Below are 22840 nucleotides of genomic sequence, written 5' to 3' on the forward strand. Positions count from 1 at the left end.
TTGTTGATGTAGGCATTTAATGCTATGAACTTTCCTCTTAGTATTGCTTTTGCTGTATCCCAGAGGTTTATAGGTTGTGTCACTATTATTGTTCAGTTCAAAGAATTTTTAAATTCCCATTGTGATTTCATTGTTGACCCAAAGATCATTCAAGAGCAGATTATTTAATTTCCATGTATTTGTATAGTTTTGAGGATTTTTTGAAGTTATTTCCAGTTTTATTTCACTTTGGTCTGAGAAGATACTGATATTATTTTGATTTTCTTAAATTTATGGAGATTTCTTTTGAGGCCTAGCATATAGTCTATCTTGGAGAATGTTCCATGTGCTGATGAGAAGAGTGTATATTCTGCAGTTGTTGGGATGAATGTTCTGTAAATATATATGTCTGTTTGTTCTAGGGTATAGTTTCTATCTATTGTTTCTTTGTTGACTTTCTGTCTTGATGACCTGTCTAGTGCTTTCAGTGGAGTATTTAAGTCCCCCACTATTATTGTGTTGCTGTCTATCTCATTTCTTAGGTCTAATAGTAGTTGTTTTCTAAATCTGGGACCTCCAGTGTTAGGTTTTCATTAACAATTTCATAGAAATAACTTAGGTTTTGTTACTTTTCTCTATTGGTCTTGTGTTTTCTATTTCACTGATTTCTTTTCATTTTAATTTCCATTTTTTCTGCTTACATTGATTTAATTCACTCTTCTTTTTGCCCCTAAAGATGGATTTTAAACCCATGGTTTAAATTCCTTCTTCTTTTCTAATATAAGCATTTAGAGCTATAAATTTCCCTCCAGCTGCAATCTATAAATTTTGATATGTGCTATTATTAGTAAGTTCAAAATATTCTCTAATTACCTTTTAATTTTTTCTTTGATCTACTGGTTGTTTAGAAGTGTGTTGCTTAATTTCCGAATACTTGGGGGTTTTTCTGGGGTTCTTTTTGTTGCTGATTTCTTATTCAATTTTTTTGATTGAGTAATATTAATTTCAATCTTTTTGAGTGTGGTTGACTTTTATGGCTCATTATATGGTCAGTCTTCATGTATGTTTCACATATGCTTGGAAAGACTGTTTTCTACAGTTGCTGGATGCAGTGTTTCTTAATGTCAGTTACATAAGGTTGGTTGTTCAGGAACAATCTGGATGGCGATGAACGTTCCGGCTTTCCACGTGGCCTCCTCTGACATTACTCTGGGCAAGTTTGGTGAGGGGGCACTTCATTACTGCAGACGGAGGGTCCAGAATCCCCATAATGTTCCCCAATGATATCAGGTATGGAGGTGTTTGATTACTGCTGGTAGAAATGAAATTACTGGCTCCTCACCCAGTCCATTCTGAGAGCACTCCGGCAGGGGTAGGAAGCTGCAATTTTTGTCTAAGGGTTTTCTGTTTTCCTATATTCCCACTTTCCTTGTCCTTTGGCTAGAAACAGCAGGTTTTTTCTTGAGGCTCCTTTTGTCTTTTCTAGCTTTATGTTTTCACATTACCTACTTCTCCAGCACCTGATGTAGGATATACAAGTGGGGGAAGAAACCAAGGACTCACTACCATGTCATTATTTAGGGTCTGAGATCTCATGCTGATCTGTTTTCTTCTCTCCATCTTTCAAAGTCTTCTCATATTTGTTTTATATGTGATACTCAGTTTTTATTATTAGTGGGGGTGAGTTTTTCGCTTGGTTTGGGTTTTACAAGAACTTGGTGGGAAGAGTACGAAGAAGTACTTTTACTGCATCTTGGTTTGGTGATCTTCATTTTTGAAGGATGTTTTCGCTGGATTTCTAGATTGAAAGTTTTTTTCCTTACAGCAATTTAAATCTCATTGCATCATCTTTTGACTTGCCCTATTTCTGGTAAGTTAGCAACCATTCTTACTGTGTCTCAAGTGAGTTTAATGCATCTTTTTTCTTCTAGTTGCTTTTAATATTTAATTTTCATAATTGGTTTTTAGCAGTTTGAGTATGATGTGCTTAGGTGTGGTTTTCAATGTTTATCTTGCTTGCGTTTGGTTGATATTCTTGAATCTTTCATCTAAATTAGGAAATATTTGATCATTATGTCTTCAAATATTTTTCTCTCCCGTGTCTATTTCTTCTTTTAGTACTCCAATTACATGTATTTTAATCTTATTTCTATTTTCTTACAGTTTAATTAGTCCCTCTTCATTGTTTAACCAGCATTAAAAAAAAGTCAGTGCTTTAATTTTGCTTTAGTTTGGATAGTTTTCCTAACCCTGAGTTCAGATTCACTGTTCCTTCCTTCTGCTGTGTTTGATCTGCCATTAAGCCCATGATATACATTTTTATTTTAAATGTTGTATTATTCAGTTCTAAATTTTCTATTTCATGGGTCCCATTTCTCTCCTGAGTCCAATTTATTTTCTCATTACTTTTACATTTTCATTTAAATCCTTTATTGTATTTGTAATAATCCTTTATCATAATTATAATATTGTCTATTAATTCAAACACCTTGTCATTTCAGGATAATTTTTTATTAACACATTTTTTTCTTTTTGTTATTTTTCCACCATTAACTGTTTCTGTACATATCTGGCAGTGTTTTTGTAATATGCTGGGCATTATAAATGCTCTGTTGTTTGTCATCTAGATTTTTTTTTTGTCATCCTTAATAAGTGTCAACTTTCGTTCTGGCAGACTGTTAATTCACTCTTGGAGATAAATTTTATCCTATTAAGGAGTGCTTTTAAAACTTTGTTAGGGTGGGTCTAAAACAGCTTTTTCCCTGGAGCTAGATTAATTTACTCCTATGATGTGATCTTGCCGGAGTCTCTATTGAATGCTCAGGGCATTCAAGGAGGTTCTACACTCTGGCTGGAGGTCTTGAATGTCTCCCTGCTTGTGCAAAATCTAGCAAATGTTTATTTCACAGCTTCCACGTAAATATTCTCTCTTTAGTGGTTCTATCTCAAAAGGTTGTTACTTGCTAGAACTAGTAGTTTCTTGCTCTGTATATGAATACTTAGTATTTAACCAAAGCTTCAGGAATATTCCTGTACAGATTTCTAGAGTTCAGTCTTCCCACAGCTCTCTTCTCTCTTTTACCCTCCTCTGCAAATTCTAGCTGCTTCAGTACTCCAAATTCCAATATCTTTCTTCTCAGTTCAGTGAAATCACTATGCTCTGTTCAAACTTTGTTTCCTATTCACTACCATCCCGAAAGTATCTCCAAAAGTAAGGTTGAGGCTCTCCTCAATTACCCCCTTCTATTAGGAATCACAGACCTATGCCACCTGTTGTCTAAGGTCTAAAAATGGCACTTCGTATTTTTTCAGCTGTAAATTTATAAATGACAGGGGCAATAAACTCATATTAGTTACTCATGGCTTATGGTACAATCATTTTAGGAAAGTTTTGTAAGATCTATCAAAAGCTACAAAAATAAGCCTCTCTTATTGTCCCCCAATATTATTATTTTTAGTTTTCATTGTTTTACAGACAGGGTGTCCCTTGTTGCCCAGGCTGGAGTGTAGTGGCATGATCATATCTCACTGCAACCTTTAACTCCTGGGCTCAAGTGATCCTCCTGCCTCAGCCTCCCAATTAATTAGGACTACAGGCACCCACCCCCAAGCCTGGATTATTTTAAAATTTTTTGTAGAAGTCGGCTGGCGGGGGGAAATGTTTTGCTATTTTGCCCAGGCTGGTCTTGAACTGCTGATCTCAAGCTATCCTTCTGCCTAGGGCTCCCAAAGTGCTGGGATTATAGGCAAGAGCCACTGTACCAGCCAAAAAAAATTATTTCTAAGAATGCATCTTACTCAAATCATCTAATGTAGAAAAAATATACATGCACCAAGTTATTATAGTAGCAAATGCAAGTTAGGAGTCACCCCAAAATAGGCGTGGTTATGTAAATTACAGTTAACTCACTTAATGAAATAGTACATTGGCATTACACATTATATTTTGCAAACTTTGAAACAACATGAGAAGTGTTCATATAGTATTAAATAAAAAGAGACATATTAAATTATTTGTACACTCTGATTATAGTTATAAAAAATTTAAATATGAAAAATATCAGCCAGGCATGGTAGCTCAAGCCTGTAATCCCAGCTGTTTGGGAGGCCAAGATGGGTGGATCACCTGAGGTCAGGAGTTCGAGACCAGCCTGATCAATATGGTGAAACCCCGTCTCTACTAAAAAATACAAAATTATCCAGGTGTGGTGGTGCATACCTGTAATCCAGTTACTTGAGAGGCTGAAGCAGGAGAATCCCTTGAACCCAGAAGGTGGAGGTTGCAGTGAACTGAGATTGCACTACTGCATTCCAGCCTGGGTGACAGAGCCAGACTGTGTCTCAAAAAGAAAAAAGAAATGAAAGAAAGAAAGAAAGAAAGAAAGAAATATCTCAAGATGTGTACAAACTAAAGTAACTTTGTTAAGTTTGGCAGGATTTGGAAGGTTTTTTTTTTTTCCCCGTCTAATTTCAAGTATCTTTTTTTTTTTTTTTTTTTTTTTTTTTTTTTTTTTATGATACTGAGTTTCACTCTTGTTGCCCAGGCTGGAGTATAATGGTACAATCTTGGCTCACTGCAACATTCGCCTCCTGGGTTCAAGCAATTCTACTGCCTAAGCCTCCTGAGTAGCTGGGATTACAGGTACCCACCACCACACCTGGTTGATTTTTTGTATTTTTAGTAGAGACAGGGTTTCACCATGTTGGCCAAGCTGGTCTCGAACTCCTGACCTCAGGTGATCCCCGTGCCTCAGCCTCCCAAAGTATCTTATTAGATGAACACTATTTTTTTTCCTATACACTTTTAAGTTACAGAAGCTGATATGGAGTTTAGTGAGCATCTGATTTCAACACTAAAAATAATGTTGAACAGCCAGGGCTCTGAATTTTCAGAAACACTGCCAGGTAAATAAACAGAAAGGAAGAATTTTAAAATTTCATTAATAAGCACAAATCATGTGGAGTTTTAAGGATGGCTCATCAAGGCTTAGGAGTCTTTAAGAATAATTGCTGGATAGAGTTCAGGTATACTATTGAATGTGAGCTGATCAGGGACCAGTCACATATCGACAGAGCTATTTTGTAGTTGTGTTTATTTGTTTTCTTCGTATTCAGGATTCAAAATGGGAGGGTAGGGAAAGGGAAGCATATCAAAAGAAAGTTCTAAAGGCTTAACCAATAGGTTTAGAAAAGAGTTAAAACCAGCCAGAGACTAAGAGAAAAATGTGGTGTGGAAGCCTTAATGTAAGGTGGTGCTGGAAGGAATCCATTTGTGGGATCACGTGATCACAGAAGTGTTAGCAAGTTAGTAACACAGAAGTGTTAGCAATTCAGTAACATCTGATTTAAACAAGAACATTCATCTCCCCATACTCACATACTGCTCTGTGATTTACTTTCCATGTAAATACACATGGTTCTGCACTACCAATTGCTCTGGCTTTTTAGTGTAATTTTGGAATTCTTTACTCATTTCATACTATTGTTTCTAATAATGGCTCAGGAGAATATTGCTTATTCACAAAGTGTGTACGATGATGGATAATATTACAAAGCTCTAGAAAGAAAAGTGGCTCTAGAGAAAGGAGGCTGAATAATCAATGAAGCAGATCAACATTAATATGCCAAATCAAATTTTCTCTAGCATAAGTTAAACAGCTTTGCCATTTAGAGAGCAATGCAGACTGTGGAGGAAAGTTTGTAAGCTGGTATTAGTTGTTGATCTAAGTAAATTTTGCCAAAATGCAGGAACCCACTGTAACTCCAACAGAGGTGGCTCATTGCCTAGCTATAAAGATTAGCTCAACTCAGAATAATGGCCAAGATTCAAAATTCAATGTTCTTAAAGAAAAGGACTTTCAACCCAGAATTTCATATCTAGCCAAACTAAGCTTCATAAGTGAAGGAGAAGTAAAATCCTTTACAGACAATCAAATGCTGAGAGATTTTGTCACCACTAGGCCTGCCTTACAAGAGCTCCTGAAGGAAGCACTAAACATGGAAAGGAACAACTGGTACCAGCCACTGCAAAAGACCATCAATGCTAGCAAGAAACTGCATCAACTAACGAGCAAAATAACTAGCTAACGTCATAATGACAGGATCAAGTTCACACATAACGATATTAATCTTAAATGTAAATGGGATAAATGCTCCTATTAAAAGACACAGACTGGCAAATTGGATAAAGAGTCAAGACGCATCAGTGTGCTGTATTCAGGAGACCCATCTCATGTGCAGAGACACACATAGGCTCAAAATAAAGGGATGGAGGAAGATCTACCAAGTAAATGGAAAGCAAAGAAAATTAAAAAGCAGGGGTTGCAATCCTAGTCTCTGATAAAACAGATTTTAAACCAACAAAGATCAAAAGAGACAAAGCCATTACATAATGGTAAAGGGATCAATTCAACAGGAAGAGCTAACTATCCTAAATATATATGCACCCAATACAGGAGCACCCAGATTCATAAAGCAAGTCCTTAGAGACATACAAAGAGATTTAGACTCCCACACAATAATAATGGTAGACTTTAACACCCCACTGTCAACATTAGACAGATCAAAGAGACAGAAAGTTAATAAGGATATCCAGAACTTGAACTCAGCTCTGCACCAAGTGAACCTAATAGACATCTGCAGAACTCACCACCCCAATTCAACAGAATATATATTCTTCTGAGCACCACATTGCACTTACTCCAAAACTGACCACATAGTTGGAAGTAAAGCACTCCTCAGCAAATGTAAAGGAACAGAAATTATAACAGTCTCTCAGACCACAGAGCAATCAAATTAGAACCCAGGATTAAGGAACTCACTCAAAACTGCTCAACTACATGGAAACTGAACAACCTATTGCTGAATGACTACTGGGTACATAATGAAATGAAGGCAGAAATAAAGATGTTCTTTGAAACCAATGAGAACAAAGATACAACATACCAGAATCTCTGGGACACATTTAAAGCAGTGTGCAGAGGGAAATTTATAACACTAAATGCCCACAAGAGAAAGCAGGAAAGATCTAAAATTGATACCCTAACATCACAATTAACCAAACTAGAGAAGCAAGAGAAAACACATACAAAAACTAGCAGAAGGCAAGAAATAACTAAGATCACAGCAGAACTGAAGGAGATAGAGACACAAAAAACCCTTCAAAAAAATCAATGAATCCAGGAGCTGGTTTTCTGAAAAGATCAATAAAATTGATAGACCACTAGCAAGACTAATAAAGAAGAAGAGAGAGAAGAATCAAATAGATGCAATAAAACAATGATAAAGGGGATAGCACCACCGACCCCACAGAAATACAAACTACCATCAGATAATACTATAAACACCTCTATGCAAATAAACTAGAAAACCTAGAAGAAATGGAAAAATTCCTGGACACATACACTCTCCCAACACTAAACCAGGAAGAAGTTGAATCCCTGAATAGACCAATAGCAGGCTCTGAAATTGAGGCAATAATTAATAGCCTACCAACCAAAAAAAGTCCAGGACCAGACAGATTCACAGCCGAATTCTACCAGAGATACAAGAAGGAGCTGATACCATTCCTTCTGAAACTATTACAATCAACAGAAAAAGAGGGAATCCTCCCTAACTCATTTTATGAGGCCAGCATCATCCTGATACCAAAGCCTTTTAGAGACACAACAAAAAAAGAGAATTTTAGACCAATATCCCTGATGAACATCAATGCAAAAATCCTCAATAAAATACTGGCAAACTGAATCCATCAGCACATCAAAAAGCTTATCCACCATGATCAAGTGGGCTTCAGCCGAACCCACAGCCAATATCATACTGAATGAGCCAATATCGTACTGAACTGGCAAAAACTGGAAGCATCCCCCTTAAAAACTGGCACAAGACGGGGATGCCCTCTCTCACCACTCATATTCAACATAGTGTTGGAAGTTCTGGCCCGGGCAATCAGGCAAGAGAAAGAAATAAAGGGTATTCAATTAGGAAAAGAAGAAGTCAAATTGTCCCTGTTTGCAGATGACATGATTGTATATTTAGAAAACCCCATCATCTCAGCCCAAAATCTCCTTAAGCTGATAAGCAACTTCAGCAAAGTCTCAGGATACAAAATCAATGTGCAAAAATCACAAGCATTCTTATACACCAATAACAGACAAACAGAAAGCCAAATCATGAATGAACTCCCATTCACGATTGCTTCAAAGAGAATAGAATACCTAGTAATCCAACTTACAAGGGATGTGAAGGACCTCTTCAAGGAGAACTACAAACCACTGCTCAGTGAAATAAAAGAGGATACAAACAAATGGAAGAACATTCCATGCTTATGGATAGGAAGAATCAATATCGTGAAAATGGCCTTACTGCCCAAGGTAATTTATAGATTCAATGCCATCCCCATTAAGCTACCAATGACTTTCTTCACAGAATTGGAAAAAACGACTTTAAAGTTCATATGGAATCAAAAAAGAGCCCACATTGCCAAGACAATCCTAAGTCAAAAGAACAAAGTTGGAGGCATCACACTACCTGACTTCAAACTATACTACAAGGCTAAAGTAACCAAAACAGCATGGTACTGGTACCAAAACAGAGATATAGACCAATGGAACAGAACAGAGCCCTCAGAAATAATACCACACATCTACAACCATCTGATCTTTGACAGCTTTGACAAAAACAAGAAATGAGGAAAAGATTCCCTATTTAATAAATGGTGCTGGGAAAACTGGCTAGACATAAGTAGAAAAGTGAAACTGGATCACTTCCTTACTCCTTATACAAAAATTAATTCAAGATGGATTAGAGAAGTAAATGTTAGACCTAAACCCATAAAAACCCTAGAAGAAAACCTAGGCAATACCATTCAGGACATAGGTATGGGCAAGGACTTCATGTCTAAAACACCAAAAGCAACAGCAACAAAAGCCAAAATAGACAAATGGGATCTCATTAAACTAAAGAGCTTCTGCACAGCAAAAGAAACTATCATCAGAGTGAACTTGGGCAACCTACAGAATGGGGGAAAATTTTTGCAATCTACTCATCTGACAAAGGGCTAATATTCAGAACCTACAAAGAACTCAAACAAATTTACAAGAAAAAAACAAACAGCCCCATCAAAAAGTGGGCGAAGGATATGAGCAGACATTTCTCAAAAGAAGACATTTATGCAGCCAACAGACACATGAAAAAATGCTCATCATCACTGGCCATCAAATAAATGCAAATCAAAACCACAATGAGATACCATCTCACGCCAGTTAGAGTGGCGATCATTAAAAAGTCAGGAAACAACAGGTGCTGGAAAGGATGTGGAGAAATAGGAACAGTTTTACACTGTTGGTAGGACTGTAAACTAGTTCAACCATTATGGAAGACAGTGTGGCGATTCCTCAAGGATCTAGAACTAGAAATACCATTTGACCCAGCCATCCCATTACTGGGTATATACCCAAAGGATTATAAATCATGCTGCTATAAAGACACATGCACACATATGTTTCTTGTGGCACTATTCACAATAGCAAAGACTTGTAAGCAACCCAAATGTCTGTCAATGATAGACTGGATTAAGAAAATGTGGCACATATATACCGTGGAATACTATACAGCCATAAAAAAGGATGAGTTAATGTCCTTTGTAGAGACATGGATGAAGCTAGAAACCATCGTTCAGAGCAAACTATCGCAAGGACAGAACACCAAACACTGCATGTTTTCACTCATAGATGGGAATTGAACAATGAGAACACCTGGACACAGGGTGGGGAATATCACACACTGGGGCCTGCTGTGGGGTGGGAGAAGGGAGGAGTGATAGCATTAGGAGATATACCTAATGGAAATGACGAGTTAATAGGTGCAACACACCAACATGTCACGTGTATACATATTAACAAACCTGCACATTGCACACATGTACCTCAGAACTTAAAGTTTAATTAAGAAAATTAAAAAGTCAATAGTTTAAGAAAAATAAAGTCCATGATGTTTAGATTATTCAATAAAACAGTTAAAAAAAAAGAATTATGGACAAGAATTTTCTGCAGATGAGATGGGAGAATGGGAGGCCTTTAATCCACTGCTGGCCCTGTTATACTCCTCTCAGCTGTCTTTATTCCCCATTTTTCTTAGGTTTAAAAAATATTTAATTGTGGTAGAATACACATAACATAAAATTTATCGGCCGGGCGTGGTAGCTCACGCCTTTAATCCCGGCACTTTGGGAGGCCGAGGTGGGCGGATCACCTGAGCTCGGGAGTTCGAAACCAGCCTGACCAACATGGAGAAACCCCGTCTCTACTGAAAATACAGAATTAGCCAGGCATGGTGGCGCATGCCTGTAATCCCAGCTACTCAGGAGGCTGAGGCAGGAGAATCGCTTGAGCCCAGGAGTCGGAGGTTGCAGTGAGCCGAGATCACGCCATTGCACTCCAGACTAGGCAAAGAGAGTGAAACTTCATCTCAAAAAAAAAAAAAAAAAAAAATTATCATTTTAACCGTATTTAAGTGTACAAGTCAGAAATGTCAAGTACATTCAGGTTGTTGTACAGTGAATATCCTGAAGTTCTTTCATCTTGGAAAACTGAAACTCTATGCCAATTAAACAAGAACTCAATAGGATAATTTATTTATTAATTAATGCCTACTAACTTGTACGTAATGACAACTAGATGGCTTGCATTTAAAATATTTTAAGGCACAGAATAAATCTTTGTTCTTAACAGAAAAATTGGAAGATACAGATAAGCAAAAAGAAAAAATCTATAATTCAATAGTAAATTGAATTACATCTCATGTACGCCTGTATATTTGGAGACTTTTCCTAAGCAAAAGTGGAATCTTGCTTCTGTACCTTTTCTTTTTTTTACACACTATATCCTGAACATCTTTCCATATCAACAGAGATCTCTATCATCACCATCTTTAAGGCATGTGTAGTATGCCATGGGACGGATGTGTCATACTTTATGTAACCAACATCACTAAGCTGGCTCTCTTTTATCTGCTATTGTGAACAGTTTGATGCTTTTTAACAAATCTTCATCAGTAACAATAAAACCTTACCTCTAAAAACAAAGCTGTAATGCTGAGATTTCAGATGCAATGCAAGTGGGGAGAGATAAAGATTTGAGTGACAGTGTTTTCAGTGACTTCAACCCCCCTTGCACACTGTGACTTTGAAAACCGGGTCTCCCAGAGGCCTGGCTCTCTTTAGTGGGTCATTCTCAGAGCCTCAGCGACTGCCCAGAAAGCAGGAACTCACCTGCTAACAGGTTTGTTCACACTTACATCATTGCCCTTGGTCATTCTCTCTTCTTACACACTGTCTCCACTCTCACTGCCATACTTATGCTTCTACACTAAAAAATTGCTTTCTCTCAAATGTTACCATACACGTTTAAAGATGAGGAACCTCACACTCTCTGCAGAGGTTCTGGTTAGGAGTGTCTAAAAAATGCACGAAAAGCCCAGTCTCTTGCCTTCTTTGTCCCTAATCTCCCACAGAGAGGGGGTAACATAAACATCTACTGATGCACTAGAAAGCTTTGTGCTGACTCATGAGATGTGCAGTACAAACAAATGAAGGAACAAAAGGATACCAGTTTTTAAGAAACGGTTCTAGGTTTTTAGGGAGAGAGAAGAGGGAGAGGAGTGGAGAGGTGGGGAGGGGAAGTTCTAAGAAGCAAGGTCTGGAAGTGCAATTCTTTCTCTTGAGCTATCTACCCTGGAAGGGATGGACCAGCCCGCTATCATCCCCAAGCTGGCCCAATGTGTTGTGAGCACAGGCTAAACTTCATAGTGACCTGTGATCTGTCCATGGTGCTACTGAGGAGAGCATGAAATCAAGATGCTCTGATTATAGCCCTTGTCCAGCACCCTCACCTCTAAAATGGTTATCTCAACACCCCTCCCCGCCTTACAGAGCTGTTAAATGGATATAACGATGATAACAATGAATGTTAACTGAGAGTCACAGTGCTCCTATGTACATACATACCCAGCTATGTATTTCCCATACATGACCTCATTAGAACTCACTGCAGCCCTGTGTACGGTATTCAAGGCCTTAAACAAAAGAAAAAACCAAGCCAAGAGAGGCTCTCTGACTTACTTCAAGTCACACAGTAGGTAAGAGGGGCAGCTGGAATTTCGTCCCAGGCTGCTTGGCTCCCAAGTCCTTGTGCCTGACCATCTCACTCCATGACATAAGGCACCTCCTGCCAGGCTATGTGCACAGGAGATGACCAACAGACTTAGCTCTTCTTTTTCTTCTAGTGAGTTCACTGTTCAACTCCAAGCCCCAGCCTCTGACATCAAGCTCTGGATTGTCTGCTGACTGAAGCGCTGGAAGACAAAGAAACTGAATAGAAGGAAGGCTCGTGGGACCCTTCCTTCTATTAGTTTTCTCATTATTTAAAAACACAGACTCCCCTATGCCTGAATTTCCCATAGATTAGAGCCCTTCTCCTGCTTAAGAAATTCCAACAGCCTTCTCCTGGCATATCTCTACTTGCCTTTGGAGATTCTCTCCACTTAGACTCCACTAAAATGATCCAAACTCATCTTCTTTTATGCCGGAGCACACACTCTCCTCTGGTGGTCCTCGTGTCAGGCAATCTCATTCCATCTCTGGCCAGCACTGTCTGATAGAAACAGGCGGCAAGCTGTGAATGTCATTTTAAATTTTCTAATACTCTCATGTAAAAAGTAAAAAAAGAAAATGATAAAATTAATTATAATGATCTGTTTTATGTAACCCAGCATATCCAATAGATTACCTTTTCAAGATGTAATCACATAAAATTGTAAATGAGATATTATACAATCTTTTTTTCATAGTTAGTCCTTGACATTTGGTGTGTATTTTGCACTGAGGGTGCATCTCCATTTGAATTAGGCATACATCTAGAACCTGTGTTACAAGTGGCTTGTGCCTACTGTGCTGGAAGTGTAGGTCCAGTCTTTTGTTCAGGCTCATCCCCCATGTGTAAAATCTCTCTCCTCCCCTTCAGCTAAGTGAAATCCTAAACATCACTCAAGGCTCAGCTCCAGCTGTGCTTCTAAAAGGAATCTCCTCGAACTCAGTCAACACGTGTTCTTCTCCCCTTGACTGTGTCCAGGCCTGCAGTTGCACTTTTAAACTTTCCCCTCCAGATAGCATCGTCTCTGCCCCTTCACGCTAACACTGTCCCAACTCCACTGAAGCCCAGGGCGCTTCCCACTGCACTTCTCTACAGCAGTTCTCACTGGGTTCCTTATTACTTCTCTGGACTCTCCCAGTACCCTCGCTGAACTCTCCCAGTACCCTCATTCCTGATCACCTCTCCTTCTCAACACTCTTACCTTCACCTGCGAGCCCACATTCTCCTGACTTTTTCTTCCACTCTGACCACTTCTTTATATCATATGGGGTCTTCTATTCTGCTTCCATCACTCATGTATTTTCTTTTGGATCTGACCCAGCTCCCTACTCCTTTTCTTCTCTCTCCTTAGTCTCTGCTTGGACTATTTCATCATTACCTTAGATTTCAGTTATTACGGATAAGCAGAGTCTATTCCTATCTTCACCTCCAGCCTTAATTTCTTCCTTTATATTCAGGTCAGAAAATACAATTGCATATGTAGGGAAGAAAAAGTGTATCTTTTCCTCACCCAATATGAGAGTAATGGCTGAGACTCCTATAACAGAACACAGGTTAAAAAGAGAAGAGCATATAAATTTATTTTATTATGTTTTATGTGGCAAGAGTACCCTCAGAAATGAAGAACCAAAGGAATGGGAAGATATGTGTATTGTTATGGACAGCAGTGCAGAAGTATGACTGGAGAAAAAAAAAGGTATGATCTAAAAGGGGGAACTTAGGAAGGCCTATTTGTTCAGTTTCTGTGTGGCATTCCTTTCCTTTAGGGATAGAACAGGATACCTGGTATGTGAGGGTATTCAGAGGAAAAGAGAAGATCAGAGTCACCGTCCTAGGTTTGATGGTCTGCTTTAGGGAAGAAGGGGTGAGGAGAATGTTCATTTCTATGTCCCACTTCAAGTGAGAAAGGAGTGAAAGAAGGTCAGAGGGGCCTTCCAGCTTCTGCTGTTTTCTCAATTTCCAAGGCATCACATTTTGGGGTGGCATTTCCTGCACCCCATCACATACTTGACATGTCATTAGATTTGTCAATCTAACCCCAACACACATACGTCTTTGCACACACACTCACAGCACACCCATTTTTCAACCATTTGTCTCTGGTACACACATCCACACTGTTACCTAATCCAGAATCCTAGAGCCATGCTTGATTCCTTCTTCTCCCTCACCACCCAGATCCAATATCCAATCCACCAGCAGTTCAGGAATGCTCTAACTTCAAAAACGACCTCAAATGCAGCCTCTTCTCTTCATCTTCTGGCAGGAACCTTAGTCCAAGTCAAAATATTTTCCACCTGGACTTTTATTTTTGGATTGCTTTCCTTACTTCAAGTTCAAAGCCCCTTCCATAGTCTTCATAATCTAGCCCCAAGTCCTTCTCCAACCTCATCTTCTACCTTTCTTCTCTTTCAAAACACTCCAAGCCTGCAGATCTTCTGTTATTAAAAGGTACAGTTTGTTGTAGTACAATTCACAGCACATGACAATCCTCTTCATTTCATTGTGTTTTTGAGGCTGGGTCTCATCTGTCACCCAGGCTGGAGTACAGTGGCTTGACCATGGCTCACTGCAGCCTCAACCTCCTGGGCTCGAGCCATCTCCCAGAACAGCCTCCCAAGTAGCTGGGTCTACAGGCACATGCCACCACACCCAGCTGATTTTTTAATTTCTTTTATTTTGTAGAGTTAGGTGTTTCCCTGTTTTGCTCAAGCTGGTCTCAAACTCCTGTGCTCAAGCAAATCTCCCAATATGGCCTCCAAAGTGCTGGGATTACAGGTGTGAGCCACTGTACCTGGCCTCATCTTAATTTCAAAACAGTGGAAATTCATTACTTCCTAGACAAATCAAAGTGCCTAGTCCTCAGACTTGTCAGCAGAGCCCTGGGCAGCCTCAGATTTGTTTTTATGTACTCCTGGGTGAGTCATCGAGGGTAGAAATAAAATGGTAGAAGAGACCTTAAAAGCATTTCCATATTTGGGGCTGGATTATAATTCATGCTATTCCCCAGAGAAAATGGTCCTTTTTTCCCAGAATCTCTAGAGAAGGATACACCACAGCCACTTTTAATGTCTGTTGACCTTTTCAGCCAGGAAGTTCTAATTCCTAACTCAAGTCCCTTCAGCTCTAGTTCAGTCTCAGCAGGATCCAAGATCATGCAATGACTCTGTCCCTCTCTGAGCCCATGTCTCCAGCCTGGCTGCTTCAGGCGAGCGTTGGTGTGCGCCCTGTCCTAGGAGGAGCCTCATGTCTGAGTCAATGCTCTGCTCAAGCAGAGGACCATGGTGGTGGTTTGTAATCAGAAGCCATCTTCATTTTCCTTCTCCTGGACTTGGCTGCTGGAAAAGACTGTATCAGCAGGCTGTGGCTTCTAAGGAGAGAACACCTCCCCACACTGCTCAGCCATGCATGGAAGACTCTCTGCATTACCAAATCTCCTCCGAAGCAAGCCCTGTGGGGCCCCCACAGCAACTCAGGATCAGCACTCCAGACCCATGAGGGATGCCTTATGAGGTCAACAGAATGAGAAGCTACCAGAATTCCCTCACTGCTTTCCAGACGAAGTCCAAAGGCTGCCTGGTGCAGACATGCCTTGCCCTCTCTCCCCAGGGCAGCTGGCTGTAGGACACCAGGAATGACCACCACCTTGACCTCTGAATCTCTAACATCAACAAGCATCCACTAGGGTCTTAGCCTACCTGTCTTTCCCATAAGAGAGAATAATAGAAGGTAATAGATGTGTGTGTGAGTATGTGTGTGTGTGTGTGTGTGTGTGTAAGTGCAGGGGAGGTAGAATACACAAATCCATCTTTATAAATTTAAATACTGCCCTTCACTTTGTGCATTGGCACAAAATTGGCAGGTTCATCTTAATTTGAAAGTTTTTTTTTCTAACTAAGAAAATGTTCATGAACTTTCTCTGTGTGGTAAATAAGAGGCTCCATAGACATTACTGGTAGAGTGAACATTATACAATTAAAAAGCAATTCCTTCCTCCAGCTTTCCTGCAGTAACCAGTGCTCCTCACTCTTGAGCCTAAGCCTTGGGTTTAGAGTGAGTATTTGCTAGTAAGAGTCTGTACCTATTGCTGTCCTTGGAAGCATTCATAAACATTTACTCACTAAAGGATGTATCCTACCTGAATTTTCTCAGAAAACTTCATTGTTGTATGGATCTTAGTCTAGTTGTCTTTTAGCCATCTTTAGAACAAAGGGTTACCTAAATCTACTCTTTTCAAACTACAGCGTGGAGACATGAGGGGGACCTGGGAGGGTGTCCAGAAAAGTCAAATCAGCAGTATAGATATGCCACACCCTCCTGGGGAAAACTGAGTAAAATAGGTTAATTCTACTCACAGAATGAGGAAATGGTGTGGATTTTGTGCAGCAAAAACATTTAAAAGATACGGCGGGTGCTACTTCAGGCAACCCCCAACAAAATGATGAATGTTGTGAAGGTTAGAGGAGAGGACTTTAAGGGAAGCTTCAGGTTTGAGGTGTGTCTGAGAGAGGGACAAGGAGTAGTGGCGAAGAGGACAGGGTTTGTAAGGCAGAAAATAGATTTTTATTGTTTTCTTTGAAGTGTGAGACTTGCAGATTCACATGGATATAATTGTAGACTTACTCTAAATACATACATACATACATATATATATATATGTATATGTATATATAGCAAGACGGTCTCATTCTGTTGCCCAGGCTGGAGTGCACTGGCCCAATCATACCTCACTACAGCCTGGAACTCCTGGGCTCAAGTGATCCTCCCGCCTCAGCCTCCCAAGTAGCTGCAGTAACACAAGTGCATACCACCATGCCCAGTTAATTTTTTTATACATTTTTGTACAGACAGCGTCTCACTTGGTATACTGCCCAGGCTAGTCCTTAACTCCTGGTATCAAGTGATCCTCTCACCTCAACCTCCCAAAGTGTGGGGGTTACAGGTGTGAGCTACTATACCCAGCCCAAGGACTGTTTTTGTTTGTTTGTTTGCTTTTTTGTTTGTTTGAGACAGAGTCGTGCTCTGTCACCCAGGCTGGAGTGCAGTGGCGCCGTATCAGCTCACTGCAACCTCTGCCTCCCGGGTTCAAGTGATTCTTCTCCCTCAGCCTCCCAAGTAGCTGAGACTACAGGCATGTGCCACCATGCCCGGCTAATTTTTGTGTTTTTTTTCTTGGAGATGGTGTCTCACTCTGTCGCCCAGGCTGGAGTGCAACCTCACTCCTCCCGGGATCAAGCAATTCCGCCTCACCCTCCCGACTAGCTGGGACTACAGGTGCACGCTCCCACACCTGGCTAATTTTTTTGTATTTTTAGTAGAGATGGAGTTTCACCGTGTTGCCCAGGCTAGTTTCGAATTCCTGAGCTTGGGCAACCCGCCTGCCATGGTCTCCCAAAATGCTAGGATTATTACAGGCATGAGCCACCGTGCCCCACCTAATTTTCGTATTTTTATAGAGACGGGGTTTCGTCATGTTGGCCAGGCTGGTCTCGAACTCCTGACCTCAGGTGATCCACGCACCTTGGCCTCCCACAAAGTGTTGGGATTACAGGCATGAGCTACTGCACCCAGCCCTAAGAACTGTTTGAAGAGGAAGCATAAGAATTAACTATGAGGCTTCATGGTAAACATTTGATTCATAAGAAGATCCAGAGGCCAGGCATGGTGGCTTACACCTGTAATCCCAGCACTTTGGGAGGCCAAGGTGGGCAGCTCACCTGAAGTCAGGAGTTCAAGACCAGCCTGGCCAACATGGTGAAATCCCGTCTCTATTAAAAATACAAAAATTAGCCAGGCATGGTGGCGCATGCCTGTAATCCCAGCTACTCAGGAGGCTGAGGCAAGAGAATCGCTTGAACCCGGGAGGCAGAAGTTGCAGTGAGCCGAGATCACGCCACTGCACTCCAGCCTGGGTGACAGAGCAAGACACTGTCTCAAAAAATAATAATAATAATAATAATAATAATAATAATACAGAGAGGTCAAATAAGGTACAGCACCCTGTTCCATTTTCCCTACCCAACCCCAAATCTGTGTCAGGAAGTACTAGAGATAGAATCCTTGAAGGGTGGGTACTCATATTTTATATCCATAAATCAACACCCCCTGTCATATTTTATATCCATAAGCCAACACCCCCTGTTTTTCCCCACATTGCCTCCCCAGCCATAAGTAGCAGGAAACTTCTCCATTTGGTTAACCGAGTTACCCTTTTGCTATCTGCAAAGCCGTGCCCATTCTTCCTAGGGGTGATGGTGTATGATTATAAATTTCCATTAATCAACAAAGTCAGTTGGAGTTTTATATTCCCCCACTCCAGGGTAGAAGCTTCATGCTGAAGACAGAATTTAAAAGACCATTTTGATGTCTTATTGCCTCCACTATTTTTCAAAAATAACAATTGCCCAGAATGTACCAGCTTCCAGCTGTTATCTTTTAGTCTGGTTCACAGGCCATGCTGCATTAAAAATTCAAGTTCGGTAAAGATGCCTTCACGGCATTGTCTCACTTCTGTATTTTAACAAGGATAAAATATGAAATTGGAGCTGGAAGCAATATTACAATTTTGATATCAGCGACTCTGCACATGTGGTTTTACCTCCCACGTTCCTCCTTCCCCTCCAGAGGAAGTTTTCTTAAAGATTTTTCAGCAGGCAGATATATTACTCGTCATGATTTGGGGATTATCTGTTGGACAGTTTTGCTATTTTTTTCTGATACCAGAAACTAAAAAGAGCAGATCATTTGGCTTTCAGGGACACATACTACGTGGTAATCACTCCCACACTGTGAATACAATCTGCAGTAACACAAATGTAATTCCTGTCACTAATTGAAAGACTCCCTTTTCATGGAGCTTATGTGGAAATATCAGATTGTTCTGAATGTCTTTTGAGGCTATTTTCCACCAGATGCTTTTTTGGATGTGAGAGGATTAGTGGGATTCTCTAGTCTAATAAACTGTTATCTCCAAAGTATATTTCTGATGGGACATCACAATGACATGCAGTCATGTTTTAATTTTAATACACAGGGCATTCTGAAAAGTACATTCTGTCACATGGAGACAGATGTTTCTCCCTTCAAACATTGCCAGAAACAATTTGACCCCTTTATAATCATGTTTCAATTACCTGCTTTTTTCTCTCTCTCTCTTTCCCTTCACTCTCCCCTCATCTTTTTCTCTATTCTATTCTGTTCCTCCCTCAGATTCTCTCTTTCCTGTCAACTTTTCATTTCATCCTACTTTACAGTTCTCTTCATATTTTCCATTCCTCCTTTTAAAAAATCTTCCATCAAAGGCTTAGACTGCCAATAAGAACCTAGCATTCCTTGATCATACTGAAAGTAGGATATGAAATAATAGACAAGTGCTACACTGTCATGATCATCTTTATTTCTCTTGTAGGACATTGCCTTGCTGTGGTTCTGCACCAGTTGCTATGTCTGGATATGAAATAGTTCTAGCGAGATCCTGGTTAAAATGCTAAGCACAAGCAAAGCTTTATGAAGCACATAATATTCTTACAAGTTTAAGAAAAATGTCCATCCATTCAGAGAACAAATGTTTTTGAAACTCTATGCAAACTCTAATTACCACGCATTTTTACTTTTCATTATAGTAGATTCTTAGAGGACTTTTACTTCACAGCATTTTATACCTGAGTTATTGTTATTATTGAAAGAAAATTGAAATAAACTGTTCACAATCTTTTACCATATACCATTTTAACGATTTAACACTGTTTCTCCCTGAAGACATTACACGTTTTTGGATTATTACTATGTTAGGTTGCTTCTCGGCCAGCTCCTCTCTCGAAGTCATGAAGAGTGAGATCTTGATGCAGAGAAATCAAATCTTTAAAGATAAACTCAGTAAAATTGTGTCACTTTGCTCAAAGAAAGAGCAGATGAAATATCTTAATGAGAGTTATCAATTAAGCAAATTTTTACTGAGCATCCGCCTGGTTCTTTTGAGGCCCATGTCTTTGCGGTCTTCTGTCACAGTCAGAGGTCCAGCTACTCTGAAGCTGCCATGCCGTGATGTCCAGACCACGTGGAGGGGGCGTGTGACCTTGCTCCAGTCAATAGCTGAGGTCCCAGACAACAGCTCGCATCAACTGCCAGACAGGAGTGAAGACTCCTCCAGAGAACTCCAGCCTCCAGCCATTGATTCATTCATGGCCTTCAAGCCCTTCCCAGCTGAGGCACAAGACATTGTGGAACGCAGTGCACTAGCTGAATTCCTGACCCACAGGCTTTATGGGCATAATAAAGGGATGGCTGTATGCCACTAGGTTTTGGGGTGGCTTGTTATATGGCAACAGTAACTGGGACTGATTTTGGTACCAGGACTGGGGTGCTACCGTGACCAAAAAAAAGCTAAAACATTGCAGCATTGGCTTTGGGACCAGGCAGCCTTGAGGAGACTGTCAATGAAGGATTAAAGGATCCTGAAAAGAATTTTAGTGAGAGCTGGAAGAGAATCAATGATAACGGCAGAAGTCTCAAGGGCCTTGAGGATGTCCTGTCTTTCTTCCCAGAGGTAACTGACTTTGCTACTTGCCACACGGTTTTTATACTATTATTATATATAAGTATCAAAAATAATTTAGGCCGGGCACAGTGGCTCACGCTCGTAATCCCAGCACTTTGAGAGGCTGAGGCAGTAGAGCTGAGGTCAGGAATTTGACACCAGCCTGGCCAACATGGCGAAACCCCATCTCTACTAAAAATACAAAACTTAGCTGGGCGTAGTGGCGGGTACCTGTAATCCCAGCTACTTGGGTGGCTGAGGCAGGAGAATTGCTTGACCCTGGGAGGTGGAGGTTCCAGTGAGCCAAGATAGCACCATTGCACTCCAGCCTGCGCAACAAGAGCAAAACTCTGTCTTGAAATAATAATAATAATAATGAAAATAATAATATAGATTGTTTTGCTTTATTTTGAACTCTATATAAATGTTATACACAATGTTTAACACTTTGCAACTAGCTTCTTACACTCAACATTCTCCTTTTGGAGTTATCCATGTTTTGTAAACTTCAGTTCCTCTTTATGCATTTGTATTGCTGTATAGTATTCCGCTATATGCGTATCTGAGAATTTAGTTATGCAATCTATGAAGGGGGAATGGCCATTTAGATTTTTCCCAACACTTTGCTGTAAACAGTTTTATGCTTATCCTTGTACACACATGCAAATGTTTATCTAGGTCATATACATAGAAGTGGAACTGCTAGGTTGAGGAATATTCATATTTCAACTTTACTAGGCATTGCTAAATTACTCCCTAGTGTGGATTTGTGCAAATTTACAGGTCTACCTGCATGAGAATTTTCATTTTTCCCCATCCTCATTGGCATTTGGGCTTTCTCATTGTGAAATATTTGTTCTGCCCTTTCTTTTTTCTATTATGTTGGTTCATTTCCCATGATATGTACCTATACATACATACATATATATCTAAAATGAATTGTATATATTTCTTAAATACTATAATTACATACTTTATATATTTAAATTTTTATATGTATATCTTATATATGGGCATATTTATATCTGTATTTATATATCTTAAGTACTAATGTTTTGCCAGTTGTGTGAGAATACTTCATTACAAGCTTTGGCTTATCTTTTTGCTTTACGATGATTTTTAATATAAGTACATTTAAAATTTTAAAGCATTCAAATATGTCAGTCTTTTCCATTTTGTTTAAGAAACCCTTTTTTTGGCCGGGCGCGGTTGGGCGGATCACGAGGTCAGGAGATCGAGACCATCCTGGCTAACACGGTGAAACCCCGTCTCTACTAAAAAATACAAAAAAACTAGCTGGGCGAGGTGGCAGGTGCCTGTAGTCCCAGCTACTCGGGAGGCTGAGGCAGGAGAATGGCCTAAATCCGGGAGGTGGAGCTTGCAGTGAGCCGAGATCCGGCCACTACACTCCAGCCTGGGTGACAGAGCGAGACTCTGTCTCAAAAAAAACACAAAAAACAAAAAACGAAAAAAAAACCCCTTTTTTTATTTAGAAGTGACAGAATATTCCCCTGTATTTTCTTCAAAAGCTTAAAGTTATATGTTTCATGTTTGGTCTTTAATATATTTAGGATTTTGTGGTGTCAGACAGGAAATTTAAATTTATTTTAGTCCACATGGACAATCAATTATCACAGCATCTTTACTATAAAATGTATTCTTCACCTATAAGTTATAATGCTACTTTTATCCCTGTATCATATTTCAATGTATGTTTAGGTCAGTTTCTGGGTTCCCTACTGCAGAACATCAAACTTTGCATTTAACCATATTGCTAAACTCTCATATTAATCTGGATAAATTGCCTAATGCTTCTCTTATTATATATGATAACATTTTAACTGGAAATAAGGACAATATTTTTCTTTTTCTTTCTTTTACCTCTTGTTTCTTTTCTAACTGTACAGTTGGAACCTCCAAGGGCAGTGCTGACTAAAAGTGGTGATGTAGGGGCGGTCTCTGTCTTCCCGACCTCTAAGTCTAACTGTTCTGCATGATGTTTTCATAGGTTTCTGATGGATGTAATTTATCATGGTAAGACAGTTCTCTTCCACTTTTAGTTTGCAAGGAATTTTTACAATAAATGAATGAGTTTTGAATTTTATTTAAGACTTTTTCCATATCCTTGGGATAATTATAGTATTTTTCTTCTTTAATCTACAGAAGGGCAGGAATT

Source organism: Chlorocebus sabaeus, chromosome 25, assembly GCF_047675955.1.
Source record: "Chlorocebus sabaeus isolate Y175 chromosome 25, mChlSab1.0.hap1, whole genome shotgun sequence".
In the NCBI taxonomy this organism is placed as follows: Eukaryota; Metazoa; Chordata; class Mammalia; order Primates; family Cercopithecidae; genus Chlorocebus; species Chlorocebus sabaeus.